Genomic DNA, 14,070 nt, shown 5'->3' with positions numbered 1-14,070 from the left:
TTCTAAAAGTTTACTTGATGAAGAAAGCAAAATTATTGGACGGTAGCTAGAAGCTTCAGCTGGATTTTTATCCAGCTTAAAAATAGGAACAACTTTTGCATTTTTCCATTTATCAGGATAGTATGCCAAATGGAAACATCTGTTAAATAATTTTACCAAGAAAGACGAGGTACCCCCTGGAACTTTCATATTATAAAACTTTTTTCCCCCAGGAATCATCAAAAATATTTTCCCGAGAGAAAATATTCAGATAATCCCGAGCAACCTGATTCTCAATAGGACTAGTAAGACCTAAACTGAAATTATGGAAACTCTCGAGTTGCTTACTAAGTTTCTGAGCTTTTTCCAAATATGTGATCAAAATTTTACCATCTTCTTTAGCTTACCGGCCCGAAAATAAAAAAAATATTTTCGGTACGTTTTTATTTTTCTAAAAATATTGGGAAAAAATATCAAAATTTCAAGAAAATCAGTTTCTACCATAGATTTTTATCAAAAATTACATGTAAAAATATTTTTTCTATCTCATCATGAAAAAATGGGACTCTCAGAAAAACCGAAAAGTCGATGTTTTGTGGTTTTTTGAGTTCAACTTTATGCCATAATGATTTATAAAAATTTTGTTGCTCGTGAATTTTCTTTGAGAAATTAGAAAAAATGTGATTTTTTTTATTTTGATACCTTTTTTCAATATTTTTAGAAAAATCAAATCATAATTATTTTTTTCGGAGTGGTGAACTTCCCCTAAAGCGGTGGAATAGGCTTTTGAGGTTTTTTTTTCTAAATTTTTGTAAGTTTCCAAAAGGGTTTGGAACTCGGGTCTAATTTAGAAACATTATTTTCAAAAGTTTTGTTCCTCAGGGCAGATAATCGCTTTTTAATTTGGTTTTGCAATTCCCACCAGATAACTTTCATGGCAGGATCGCGTGTTCTTTCATATTGTCTCCTACGGACATTTTTAAGACGGATCAAGAGCTGAAGATCGTCGTCTATTATAATTGAATCGAATTTAACCTCGCATTTTGGTACTGAGGCAGCTCTTGCTTCAACTATAGCAGTAGTCAGAGATTCAAGAGCATAATTAATTTCATCTTTGGTTTGCAAAGGAATGTTTGGATCGAAGTTATATTCCATAAATGTTCGATATTGCTCCCAATCAGCTCTATGGTAATTGAAAATAGAACTGTTGGGATTACAAATTATTTCTTGGGATATTTCAAAAGTTACTGGAAGGTGATCAGAACCGAAGTCAGCATGAGTAACCAATTGGCTACAAAGTTGACATGAATCAGTTAAGACTAAATCAATAGTTGAGGGATTTCGTACAGAAGAAAAGCATGTTGGACTGTTTGGACATTGAATAGTGTAATAACCTGCAGAACAATCATCAACAATGCATCATTTTCACAGTGGAGAGGTGTTCTTTATTCTTCATCCTGATAAAGTTTAACCATTTCTAGATGCCCATTTTCACCTGCATAGTAGAGAGGTGTTCGTTTTCATTATCATGATGATCAACGATGGCAGATCGATCGAGCAGAAGTTTTAAAATATCTAGATGCCCATTTTCTCTTCATCCGTTATAGTAAAGTATTTCAGAATTCTCTTATCTGACGGCAGCTTTTGCATACAGTGTTTTTAAATTTTAGTTCAATGAAAATATTGGTTTAGTTTCAAATTGGATATTTCGATGTGCAGTTATTCCAATTATAACAGAGCAAGAGTAGTGAATAGACTTCTCTTTTTGAAAGGCATGCTTGTTGTTGGCTGGTTGGGAGTGGATTATGTCTGCTCCAAAACTCGTCTACCGAGAGACTGGAGGGAGATCTTCATAGATACCTCGCGAATGATTCTCGTTGGCGAGCTGAGCTGAATGTGCTTTCAAGATACCTCGCGAATGCTTCTCGTTGACGGGCTAAGAGTCTAGTCTGGCCCTGAAGGCATCGAAAGGTCGATTTTCTTGGAAGGTTCGTGACTATTGTTGCTTCATGTTATCGAGGAGAAGTTCAACAATATCTAGATGCCCATTTTCTCTTGCATAGTGGAGAGGTGTTTTATTATATTCATCCTGATGATCCACTTTGGCAGATCGATCGATGAGGAGTTTAACAATACATATATGCCCATTTTTACTTGCATAGTGCAGAGGTGTTTTATTATTTTCATCCTGATGATCCACGTTGGCAGATCGATCGAGGAGAAGTTTAGCAATTTCTAGATTCCCCGCGGCACTAGCAATGTGCAGCGAACTTATATTTTTTTCAAACCATGGTATAGCAACCATGGCCATCAAATTCGCATCTATGCCATAATCAAGTAACAATAAAACCATCTCATAATTACCAGCACCCGTCGCAGTGTGTAATAACGATCCATATTCTTTGAGTGTTTTAGTTTTGTAGTCTTTCCTTTGTAGTAGTCCCTTTACTACTTTTACAACATTTGCTTCACATGCCCAGAATGTAACATAAGGTTTTTTTTTACAAATATCGCTCAAGGCAATCAGTTGCTCTGATAGTTCTGAAAACTGTTCTTCAGTTAGCATAAAGAAAAATCTTCGAACTGTTTCATAAAGACGAAGTATTTTGTAAAAAATTGGATTCCATTTTTGGATATGATCATATAGATACGTTGCAACGAAAAATTCAGCATAGGATCGGTGTACGAATCTAAGATTGCGTTTGGAAATATTAAATAGAGGAGAGTACTCTTTTCCGTCTTTGATTCGGTTTTGGAGTAGGTTGTACTGACTTTTGTGTTCACCCGATACGATTTTGAACGATATGATTAATTTCTTAAGAAGATAACTAGAAATGTCATGCCAGGCAGCTATTTGATGCTCAATAGTAAAGTATTTCAACTGACGGCGCTCTTCGTCATCACTTGACATGTCGATATTTCGGTAAGCATCTTTGTCTCTTAATTTCTTCAATTTGATTTGAAACGAAAATTCTACAAACTTTTTAAACAATGAGACAACATTAAATTTTTCTTTCGGGAAAATATCTTGTGCACGTTTATCTGGAGCAGTATTTAAATATTGGTGGAAATCATCAGAATATACTTCCGCCAAAAATCGAATCTGGAGCGGAATACCAAAGAATCCAGAGTAATAGCTATTTATGTCCGAGTAGAATTTTTCGAGCAATTGAGTTGAAAAAATTTTAAATTCCATTGAATCATCGGAAGCTTCCCATGAATTTTTCAAAGCCATAATTTGGTCATTGTTTTTAAATGGAATCATTATGAGCGCCCTTGCTCTAAATTCTGTTTCAAGAATATCTTTGACATGATATCTACCACTTACAATCACTCGAATATTCTTCTTTGACAATAATTGCCTAAATACGGCGATTGCCTCGTTATGAAAAGTGATCTCATCGAACCCATCAAACAGGATTAAAGTAAGATTTGCGTTGCTTTCTAGATTGTATTTCAAAATTGTCAAGCTGGTTTCTGAAAGAGCCGATTGCAGAATTTTGTAAACCTCTTCTAAATTTTCACAGCCTGCTTCGAGCCTTTCCTTTAAGTCTTTCAAATATATCAAGAACACATCAATATCGGATTTCTTTTGAACTTCGAAGGCAATGTATTGGAGGATAGTTGTTTTTCCCATACCAGGCTCTCCGATGAAAAGAGAAAATTTGTTTTCTGCTTGGTCGTCTATTAATCGTTTGATGAATTCATGGTCGCTTGTAATATGATTGTTATCAATTAATTTTCTTTCTATGTACGAGCTTCCAATATATTTACGTTGTGAAAAATGATCACTCAGTTGTCTAGTTATTTCTTCGACACAAGAACGTCCCTCTTTATAAGATAAGTAACTCTTATCCTTGTATGCTTTATCCTTGTAACTTTTAGAATTGATCCAATTTTTAAAACATTTAATAAATTTGACGGAAGGCAGTTCCAATTGTGATTTGCCAAGATCGTCCGGTGGAATCCAATCTCTCATCCATGAGCGAAGATCATTCTCGATGGTTTCAATTAGATCACTTGGTTGGTTTACACAGAAAGTTAGATGCTGAAAGAACTTGCTCACGCTATCTTCAGTTAAATACGTTGGTAGTTGGGTGTTCCTAGATTTACCTTTTATAAATGATTGAATCGCTGGATTTTTTTCTATTAATTTTCCATCAATATCTTTTAGTAGCTCATTGTACAGCCATTCATGGGTGGAACCATGCTTGGAGAGCTTTAGATTGTTGCATGAAACTTCCAGGATCTTCTGCAACGGTGTTTTGTAGTTGATTAGTATTTCCGAAACTTTTCCACTTTTGAAGAGTTCAATGATCGCATCCCTAATGGCATGTAGTTCGGTGTTCATCAACTTCAGTAAATCTTTCATTTTATCCTTTTTTGGTCTGAATCTTTTGTAGCAATCGTCCGATTCAGCAAACTTCATTATTGGGTTCACTTCATTTTGTTCACAGACCTCGATGTCCACCAACTCTCTAAGCTGACTATTGCTATCGTCTAATGATTTATTGGTTAGGATAAAAAATCGCATCTTCAACCCCTTGAAGTCATCTTTTTGAATAACGTCTAAATACGACTGCATGTACTTGATAATAGCAAAATCATAATTTTCCACACGCGTCTTTGGAAACAAATTGTTGAACGATATTGGTTTTGAACCATCTGAGCTGTTTTTGTGTTTGACTTGGAACAACCACACTTCCTTCGGTTCTTCAAAAATTATGACCACATCATCGAATTTTCCAGCGTTCTTCATTTCTGAGGCCAGTATGAATTCAGATTTCCGCAAAGATGCTCGCTCAAACAGCGCACATGCTAAATCTTCTTCGTATTTGTTGCCATGATTGCCAGTATAGCCACGCCATGCATAGCTGCCTCTGACGACTGTTTCCTTGGTGGGCTCCATTATTGTTCCTAAAAAAAAAGCACAATCTATTAGTAACATTAATCATTAGTATTTCATGTCTATTCATTGAAACAAATCTGAAGGCTACTCAACTGGAGTTACTCTTCTAGACATAGGAAAAGCATTCGACAGTGTTTGGCATGATAAAGTTTATTTTTCCACTCTATATTAGGAAATTAATTCAAAATGATTTAACTGACAGAACTCTTTAGGTAATTTATCAAAATTCCAAATCTGAACAAATGCCTGTTAGAGCAGTAGTTGCTCAAGGTAGCATTCTTAGGCCGATATTTTATACTCTTTTGATGATGATGATGGTCCCACCTCTTACCCCTACAAAGGTTTGAGCTGGACGATTTATCTTTAAGATAATTAAATATGACATTTTAACCAGGTTGGCAAACAAAATCGAACTGGTTTCAGTTACAGATATAAATTCCCTCTAGAGTTTACAGTTGCTTCACAGCGATATAAATGTGGAAAAGCTCAGGCGTCCACCTCTTAGTTCGCCTTTTTGTCCACCTAAAATATTCATAAGTATTTTAAGCAATCAAGAGTTAATGAACAATCAACAAAGCATCCTATTACACTAGTAACCCCGCAATCTGATGCTATTATAATTTTCAGCAATGTCAGGAATGCTCACGAACAACCTAACATTTGCCTGAAAACTTACTACTAACTCACCCAAGCAACAATTTTTGTTTTATTGAAGTTCTAAAGCAGTTGATATAACCAAATTATAAAACCTTCACTGACGACCACATTGCTTTAACAACCTCCTGAGAACCGCTATACAGCTATGTCATGGCCAATTGGCCCAGTTTTAATGTATTCGTTAAAATTTGATATTCAAACTACCTTAAGAGCATAGGTTTTATGTCAGTTTTATCACACTCTACACGTGGTTGTTAAAAATGAAAACATAAAACCTCCTCCAGGTCAGAAAGTTTTAACAACCTTTTGATGACTACCATAAATTTATATTACAACCGCATAAATCGCTCCTGAAGAAGTTGATAAAACATGATACACAAAACATTTTGACAACCTTGAAGGTTTTAAGTTGGGGTTTTTGGATGATAGTTAATATTGAGAAATATTTTATTGTGGTTTTATTCTTTCGATGTTTGATGTGAAATCATATTCCTTGTCAGTTTGTAATAATAGCTGATATTATTGTATATTGAAAATAAGACGACTTTATCACAACTTTGAACCAATCTGTATATGCTTCAGAGCATGCCGTGCAATATTTATGGTGATTATTATACCAAATAGGAGCATACATTTAGTGCGCCATATGAATACTACAATATAGGGATATTTTTAATTTGTCTGCAATAGCACTATGCATTAAAGAGTCATTAAAAGATTATCTATTTATAGTAAAACTTTTACTACTGTTGAGCAATAACCAGTCACACGTTATTTAATTATACATAGATGTATGAAAGTGTTTTATCGCCTATCAATTAAAGCGTAATTATTCATACTGTGTGAAATGTATTCATACGGCGACATTTTTTTTCGTTATAACTTGCTACTCCTTAAAAATACCTCAATATAACATATTCTCCTAGATTGGAATTAAATAGCATAACATAAACCTAATGGTTGTATCTTAGCATTTCGTAGTGCAAATTGAGAGCGTTAAGTTATATTTAAGCTCTATAACTAGGTTGCTGGTTTTATTCGGTACAGCGAATCAAAACAAAACAAAAACCATGGCAACCTGTCAAAAAGTCAACATTCCATGCGATCCTCCTATTTTCTCTAGTAATCAAGATGTAAGAAATGCTTATTGGATCCACAAAAAGCTTTTACAATACAAGGTGTAAAGCCGTGATGCAAATACTGGCCATCTCCAACCGGATTAAGTGAAACTGTCTGCGTTGTTTTAAGAAGGGTTCGTGGATCTGTCGGAAGTGTATCGGAAAGCCGCTCATTCAATATTTTTAAAAGCTTATTCACCGCACTGTGCCTTATGTTAAATGAGGGAGCCCATAACTGTAGATACTCCAGGAGTTTCATAGTGGCGATTGTCTCATCTTCATCGTGTTCAAAAGCACTGAAGAGGTTTATTTCATGTATCTGAATAGATTTGTTTTTTATATTGGTAACAATTTTCAGAGATTTTTTTTGATATTGCTGTAGTATATTTCTTACTATGAATCTTAGGACTCTGATAAAGATGATAGTTGAAATGAGGTTTTGATGAAGGTTTAAGACAGCTTCAAGTTTTATATCGGTCATAAAAAGTATGCCATAAAACATAATGTATGTTTTGTTTTGGTTTTATTCTGCAGTTATAAGTAGTGATACAGAGCCACCTTACAGCTACCATTAAAACTATGAAGTCTGAGTTATAATTTAGTAGTCATAAAACAGTTTTATATTCGACTTGATGGCTTTATTTTATGACAAGCACACAAAACCGTAATACAACCATAGGCTGCAAGGGATGCTATGATAAAACAATGATAAAATAAGAATAAATCTTCCAAGCATTTAGATTGTTACTTGGGAAGGTATATTCCAAATAAGCTTCAAAATTGCTTTTTTTTATCAAATGTTAAATTCAGTCCTCTATATCCGTAATACGCGCGCGAGGCTCAAACCTTTGTAGACTACTTTTTTTTTTAAATTAATCTACTATTAAATCAAATATTAAAAATCCATCCTCACCCTCGTGGTGAACAGAAATAGTTTTTGCAGTGTTACAATAATAATTAAAAAGCCGTTATGACAGCTATCCATATAAAATAATCCGTTAGAGATTACTTCTTCAAGATACATAGTTTGTCAATTCATAAAAAAAATCACTGGATAACCGTTCAAAAGACAGTTTTAACGTGTGAAATGCAGTGTCTTTTAAATTCTGTAAGTGTTGCTAAACGTTTGATATGTCTAGGCATCGAATTGAAAACATTCATTCCTTTATAATATAATGAATTTTGTGAAGCACAAGTAAAGAAATGTGGTGTTCTTATTTCAACCGCGTTTCTAGTATTATATCTATGAAAGTCACTTCCTCTTTTAATTCGATCACACAAATATCGAGGCAGCAAACCGTTAACTACTTTAAAAATGAACACCACAGTCAAATATACAATCCTTTGCTTCACCGACAACCATTGTAAGGCGTCTAGCATCAAAGTTGAGGAAGTGAATCTATTACATCTCAAAATCAAACGCATTATTTTATTCTGCAAGCGATGTAATCTCGATATTTGTATTTCATTTGCCAGAAAAAAAATGGAAGTGCAAAAGTCTAGATGAGGAGAGATGATTGATTTGTATAGCTGTAATTACTGGCAATAGTTAAATTGTTTTTCAGTCGACATAGAATTCCATACTTCTTGGCAATTTTCTTGATGACATTGTCAATGTGAGAGTTGAACTTAAGTTTGTCATCAATAATCACGCCAAGATATTTAATCTCCTGAACGCGATCAATAGTCTCATCATCAATTACAACAGAGACGTTCTCATTTAATCGATTCCGCGAAATTACCATAAATTTAGTTTTACTTGTATTCAATTTTAACTGCTTATACTTCAACCATCTACTTAGAGAACGCAAATCTTCATTCAAGTGTAAAACGGTATCATCTCAATCCTTAGCTGCAATGAATAACACAGTATCATCTGCAAAAAGATTAATGTCACAAAATCGTAAAACACGTCGCATGTCATTAATATACATAGTAAATAACAGGGGCTCTAATACACTTCCCTGGGGCACTACAAGGTTATTCCCCACGGGACTGAAAACAGAATCATTAAAAACAGTCCGTTGAGTTCTGTCAGACAAATAGCTTTCAAACCATTTATATACAGTACTCGTAATTCCAAAGCGCTTGATTGATCTTAACAATAAGGGCCTAGAAATTGTTTCAAAAGCGTGTTTAAGATCCAAAAAAACAGCAAAAATCGTATCTTTACGCTCCAAGTTGTCTTTCCACTTTGCTAACACCAAATTCAACGCGGTTTCACAAGAATGACCTTCCCGATATCCCGATTTTTCTGGTATCAACAAAGAGTTGCTATTCAAATACTCCAACAGCTGGCCTTTAACAACAAGTTCTAAGATTTTCTCTAATGTGTGCAACATGTTGATGGGACGAAACTCTTCGGCTTTAATCGTTCCAGAAACTTTTTGAATAGGAACCACTAAGGATTCCTTCCAAATTTGTGGTACATGTCCATTCTGCAATGATTTATTAATAAGGTCCAGAAAGATGTGGCCAATGACATGAAAGCAATCTTGAATAACTCTAGCATTAACATTATCTATTCCAGCCGATTTTCCTAATGAAAAACAAATAACTCTAAGTTCATCTAATGTGATTGGGTGAAAAACTTCAAATCTACAACTACTATTAACTGGCTGTATTATTTCGTCAGGTTCATCGACCAATTCAATAGATTGATTAACCAATGAAACGCTATCTACTAAATAATCATTAAACTTAGCTGCAATTACTTGTTCTGAGTGTCCTAATGTGCCATTAAAAGTTATGGACCGCGGTTTGCAATTACTAGGTTTTAATAAAGATTTCAAAATTTTCCATAAGTCTTTGCTGTTGTTTTGATGCTGATCAATCTTCCTTTGAACATATTCACAACGAGTTTTCTTTATCGATTGTGAATACTTATTACGTCGCGATTGTGTACCTATTCCAATAATTGTCATTATTTGATCTACAAAACTTTTTGTACCATTTGTCCCTTTTCCGTTTAAGACGCAAAAGATCCAAATTGTACCAGCTGTTCGAGTTTTTCAATGAAACAAACTTTTGCTCAACTAGTTGATTGGTACACGTTTTCAAAGCGTTATTAAGAACAGCTGTAGATTCATCTAAGTTACCGGCCGCGAATGGAAAATCCAGGCTTCTCTCAACAAGGTTTGAAACAGCTTGCTTCGAATATTTCCTCCAGCACTTCAATTTTACAAAATTATCGTTATCGTTAACATGGTCTAAGACATTAATCACTAAAGTCTCATGATCGGTTATTTTCAAATCAGTATCCGTAACTGAACAAATGGAATCAAAATTGGAATAAACGTGGTCAATTAAAGTTCTACTGTGCCTGGAAATACGCGTATATTCATTTACCGTTTGCTTTAAATTAAAAAACTCAGCTAAACGCTTCAAATGATTCGAATTATGGTTATCACGCCAATTAATATTAAAATCACCAGCCAATATATTTAATTTACTAGAATCAAGGAATGTCTCGAGCCAGTTCTCTAAAACTTCAACAAAACGCTGGTCACTAGAACTGGGAGAATGATACAAAACACCATAATTACCCGTCTTCATGCCACGTACAACTGTAATGCCCAAGAACCAGTTGCCATCAATAACTTCGTTGGTACGAAGGTTGAATTGAACTGATTCTTTGACATAAATAGCAACACCGGCAGTGTGTCTAGAATGTGATAAACAAGCAGTAACAATATATCCCGGAATACTATGCTGATCAAAAGCTTCAGTTTCTACAATATGAGTTTCAGATAATAAAACTAAAAGAGGACGTTTTTCCTCAACAATCTGACATAATGCTACGTAGTTTGTTGACAACCCCGCAATATTCAAGTATAAAAAATCGAATTGATTCACATTCCTGGAACTTGGCTGCTATTTATTGAAACGCAAGCTGCTTTTCTTCTGATCAAAAAGTCTTTTATAGAGCAAACATTCCGAGCTAAATGCGGCATGGTTGACATCCAAGTTCATTTTTCGTTCTTTATTCGTTTTCAAACAATTAATACATTCGACATACACTCTGACGTTTTGCGTTGTTGGCTGCACCTAGAGCATCTATCACAATTTTTACAATCCATGCTCTTGTGCCCAAATTCTCCACATTTGAAGCATCTCAACACAATAATCGCGGGAACTATCGAGCACCGATCAAACCTTACACGCTATTTCAAAACTACCCAAATTTGGGTAAAATACACCCAGATCGGTCAAAACTGAACCTACCCAAAAATGGGTAAACTATGTTGGAAGCTACCAGTTGACAAATGAACAAAGTCGATCGGATTCATGTCGATGTTGTCCATTTGTCAACTTGTCACTCCCAACATAGTTTACCCATTTTTGGGTAGGTTCAGTTTTGACCAATCTGGGTGGATGCTACCCAAATTTGGGTAGTTTTGAAATAGCGTGTACATTTACTTTTTTCGCACATAACAAACATTTATAAGTATCGACATCGACTTCAATTACAACACTAAACTTGTTATAAGTGAAGCGTGGATTTTCAAACATGTTCACTACTTTTACATCATTAATAGCGATGTCTTCATTTTGACTTTTTAAGTAGTCAATAAAGACATCGGAGGAAAACTGATCGCTCATGCCCACTATTTTTAATCTTGGCACCGAAGTGGGAACAACAGCACTATATTTTTCACCCAGATTGCTTTCAATACCATTTTTACATCACTTACGTTTGCTCCTGTTGCACACTCAACAATAATGGAGCCATCTTTACCATTCCTAAAATTACTGATTTTGTGTGTTTTTGGATCCAACTGAGTTTTCAAAAACTTACGAGTATCTTCGCAAGGTTGTTTGGACAATGACCGGACGAGTCTTACGATTATCTGGTTTGTTACTGTTACTGTAAATGTTACTGTTACTGTTAATGTTACTTTTACTGTTACTAATATTTTTACTTTTACTTGCATGACTAGATCTTTTTACAACATCATCAGTCGCCTGCCAGTCGTTGTCACTATTTTGAAATTTACGTTTTTTTGCGTCTGGGATTTCGGTCCAATTCAGAATGAACCGTCCTAGATGCGCCATTCGTTGCAGCTACATTTTTTTCCTTACTAATTTCAAAACATGAACTAGTCTAATTTTTCAAAGCAACTTAATGAATCGTTCAAATTTTGTTGCATTTTTTCCATGCCAATTCTCAACGCGTTGTCTATCTGAGCAGCAACGTTGTTTCGTATACCAGTGATAGAGTCAGCAACAGAAGACAATTGCTTCATTGCTTCCCCCAGCATTTTGGTATCCGAAACCGATACATTCTGCTCGTCACAACCACTTTGGACCTCCCTGATTTGCCTCAGGGTTGCCATAAATCTTTGTTCGTCGATGATACAGGTATTTCCGCTAAAGGAAGAGGTCTTCGTGTTATCTGCAGAAAAGTTTCGATATTTTCTTCTCTTATTTACAAAAATGGAAGATTTCTCCCAACGCTTTCAAAACTCATCTTATAATATTCTCACATAAGCCCAGAGCTTCCTTTTTGAAACCTAGTAGTAGTCGCATAGTCACTACGAACGGAGTTCCAATTTCTTGGTCAAGTCAAGTGAAATATCTTAGATTAGTACTTGACCAGAAATTACAATTCAAGCCATATGTTACAAATATATAAAATGTTTTTTTTTTTTTCCTTTGGTTTGTTTTTTCCGTCGATCTTGTTTTCCGTGCTGAGCACCAATGCTACCGACGTGCCAGGAAGGCAACTCCCACACCTGGACCCTACCTATCGACCCATCAACTCATGAATCGGGGACCAACGGCTTTACTTCCCATCCGAAGGAAGGCGTGATCAGAGATGTTATGCCTCAGAACATCCCGGCGGCACCGACTGGGATTGAACCCAGGCCTGCTGGGGTGAGATATAAAATGTTCGTATCCTCTGATAAACCGAAAATCCGAACTCTGGCTGAATAATAAACTTCTAATATTTAAACAGGTTTTTCGTTAGACCAGGACAAAAAGCACCTCAAAGGATTCAAAATAAAGCTCTTAAGATGATTTTGAAGTTGCCTTCATGAAACAGTACTACCGAGATACCGAGAATTGATGGGCAATCCTCAATTGCAATGATTAATTCCCTTTACATTTAAATAAGATTTAGTTTTAGTTTTAGTACTTTATGATGTCCATTGTTATACTGACATGCATGTTTAGAAAACCTGTTTAAAATACTGAATTGCCAAAGCAGGAACAATATAAACACACTTAGCTATACATATATTATAACAATTAAGGCTGGTAAGTTACTGTAGTAGCTGGAGCACCTAGATGAAAATGAAATGTAATAAAAGAGATAAAAAATAAAAATTGATGGTTCATGTCATTTTCGATAACCGTCGATTAATTCCAGAGTGCCTTATTAATATTTGCTTGGCGGCAATAAGGACGACGATGGCGTGACTCTTGGAGTGTGATAATGGATATAAGGAATAATTCCACAGGTTTGGTGTAATTTTAGGGAAGAAAGGTGCTCAGTAGACTGATGCAAAATTTGAAATTTTTGCTCCACAGTGCTCAAACGGGTTTAAATCAGGTCCTGATTAGCCTTCCAAAATTTTAACTCATTTGGTAAGAAACTGACTTGGCACAAACTATTCGAAGTTTATATGGAAACTACTATGGGAAAACCAAACTTTTTGTTCATTGTCTACTACCCATTTTTTATATTGCTTTTACGAAAATTTCCATAACTATTCTTACGGGAAATTTTCTAAGCTACAACTTTGCCAAATATTGAAATTGTTATTAATTGTTTAAGAGATTGATAATCTTGTGGCATGATCAAGCAGCTGTTCTGTAAGCAACACTGTATTCTGCAGTGTGACATAGTAGCCATGATATTTGTGCCCTATTCTTTGCACCAGAAACACCACTGTTGCCTGCTGAACAGTTGAATGAGCATAATCATAAGACATCAGTGACTTGAATCATTAATAACTTTTGCTCCTTACTTTTGATTGAAAAGTGGTTTCACTGCTATCATTTTTAAAAGCATAGTGATGTGGTGAATTGTTAGATACATATGAACAAAAACATAAGTTTTCCCATAGTAATTCCCATATAAACTTGAAATGGTTTGTGCGAAGTCAGTTTCTTACTAAAGTAGATCAAATTTTGGGAAGCTAAGCAGGACCCAGTTTGGAACCGTTTAAGCACTGTGGAGCAAAAATTTCAAATTTTGCATCAGTCTAGTTCTCAGTGATCCAATAAAGGAAATCGTTGAAGTTTCTTTTCTCGAAAAATCTAACGACAACTCCTAGGATTATCAGAGCAACAAAAAACTTTAAATATGATTAGTTGAGATTCGCATTTATGAACCTAGTTTTCTAGATTGCGTTTTCAAAATGTGTCAAAACATGATTAGGGTAAGTGCACCAGTTTTGA

General features: G+C 35.1%; 1 long non-coding RNA gene across 1 annotated transcript in view; it reads right to left on the bottom strand.

Annotated features, from left to right (window-relative positions):
* Positions 1-1,533: 1,533 nt before the first annotated feature.
* The window catches only part of LOC135703267 (uncharacterized), a 29,161-nt gene continuing 16,624 nt past the window's right edge, over positions 1,534-14,070 (bottom strand). The window contains exon 3 of the long non-coding RNA XR_010517737.1: positions 1,534-4,896. This is a non-coding gene — a long non-coding RNA (uncharacterized LOC135703267). The remainder of the gene's footprint in view (positions 4,897-14,070) is intronic.

This window comes from Ochlerotatus camptorhynchus, unplaced genomic scaffold (assembly GCF_037179485.1).
Source record: "Ochlerotatus camptorhynchus isolate MF236.1 unplaced genomic scaffold, CSIRO-AGI_Acam_v1.1 ptg000020l, whole genome shotgun sequence".
Classification (NCBI taxonomy): domain Eukaryota; kingdom Metazoa; phylum Arthropoda; class Insecta; order Diptera; family Culicidae; genus Ochlerotatus; species Ochlerotatus camptorhynchus.
Note: the sequence above shows the minus strand (reverse complement) of the source record. Positions and strands in the feature narration are given on the sequence as shown.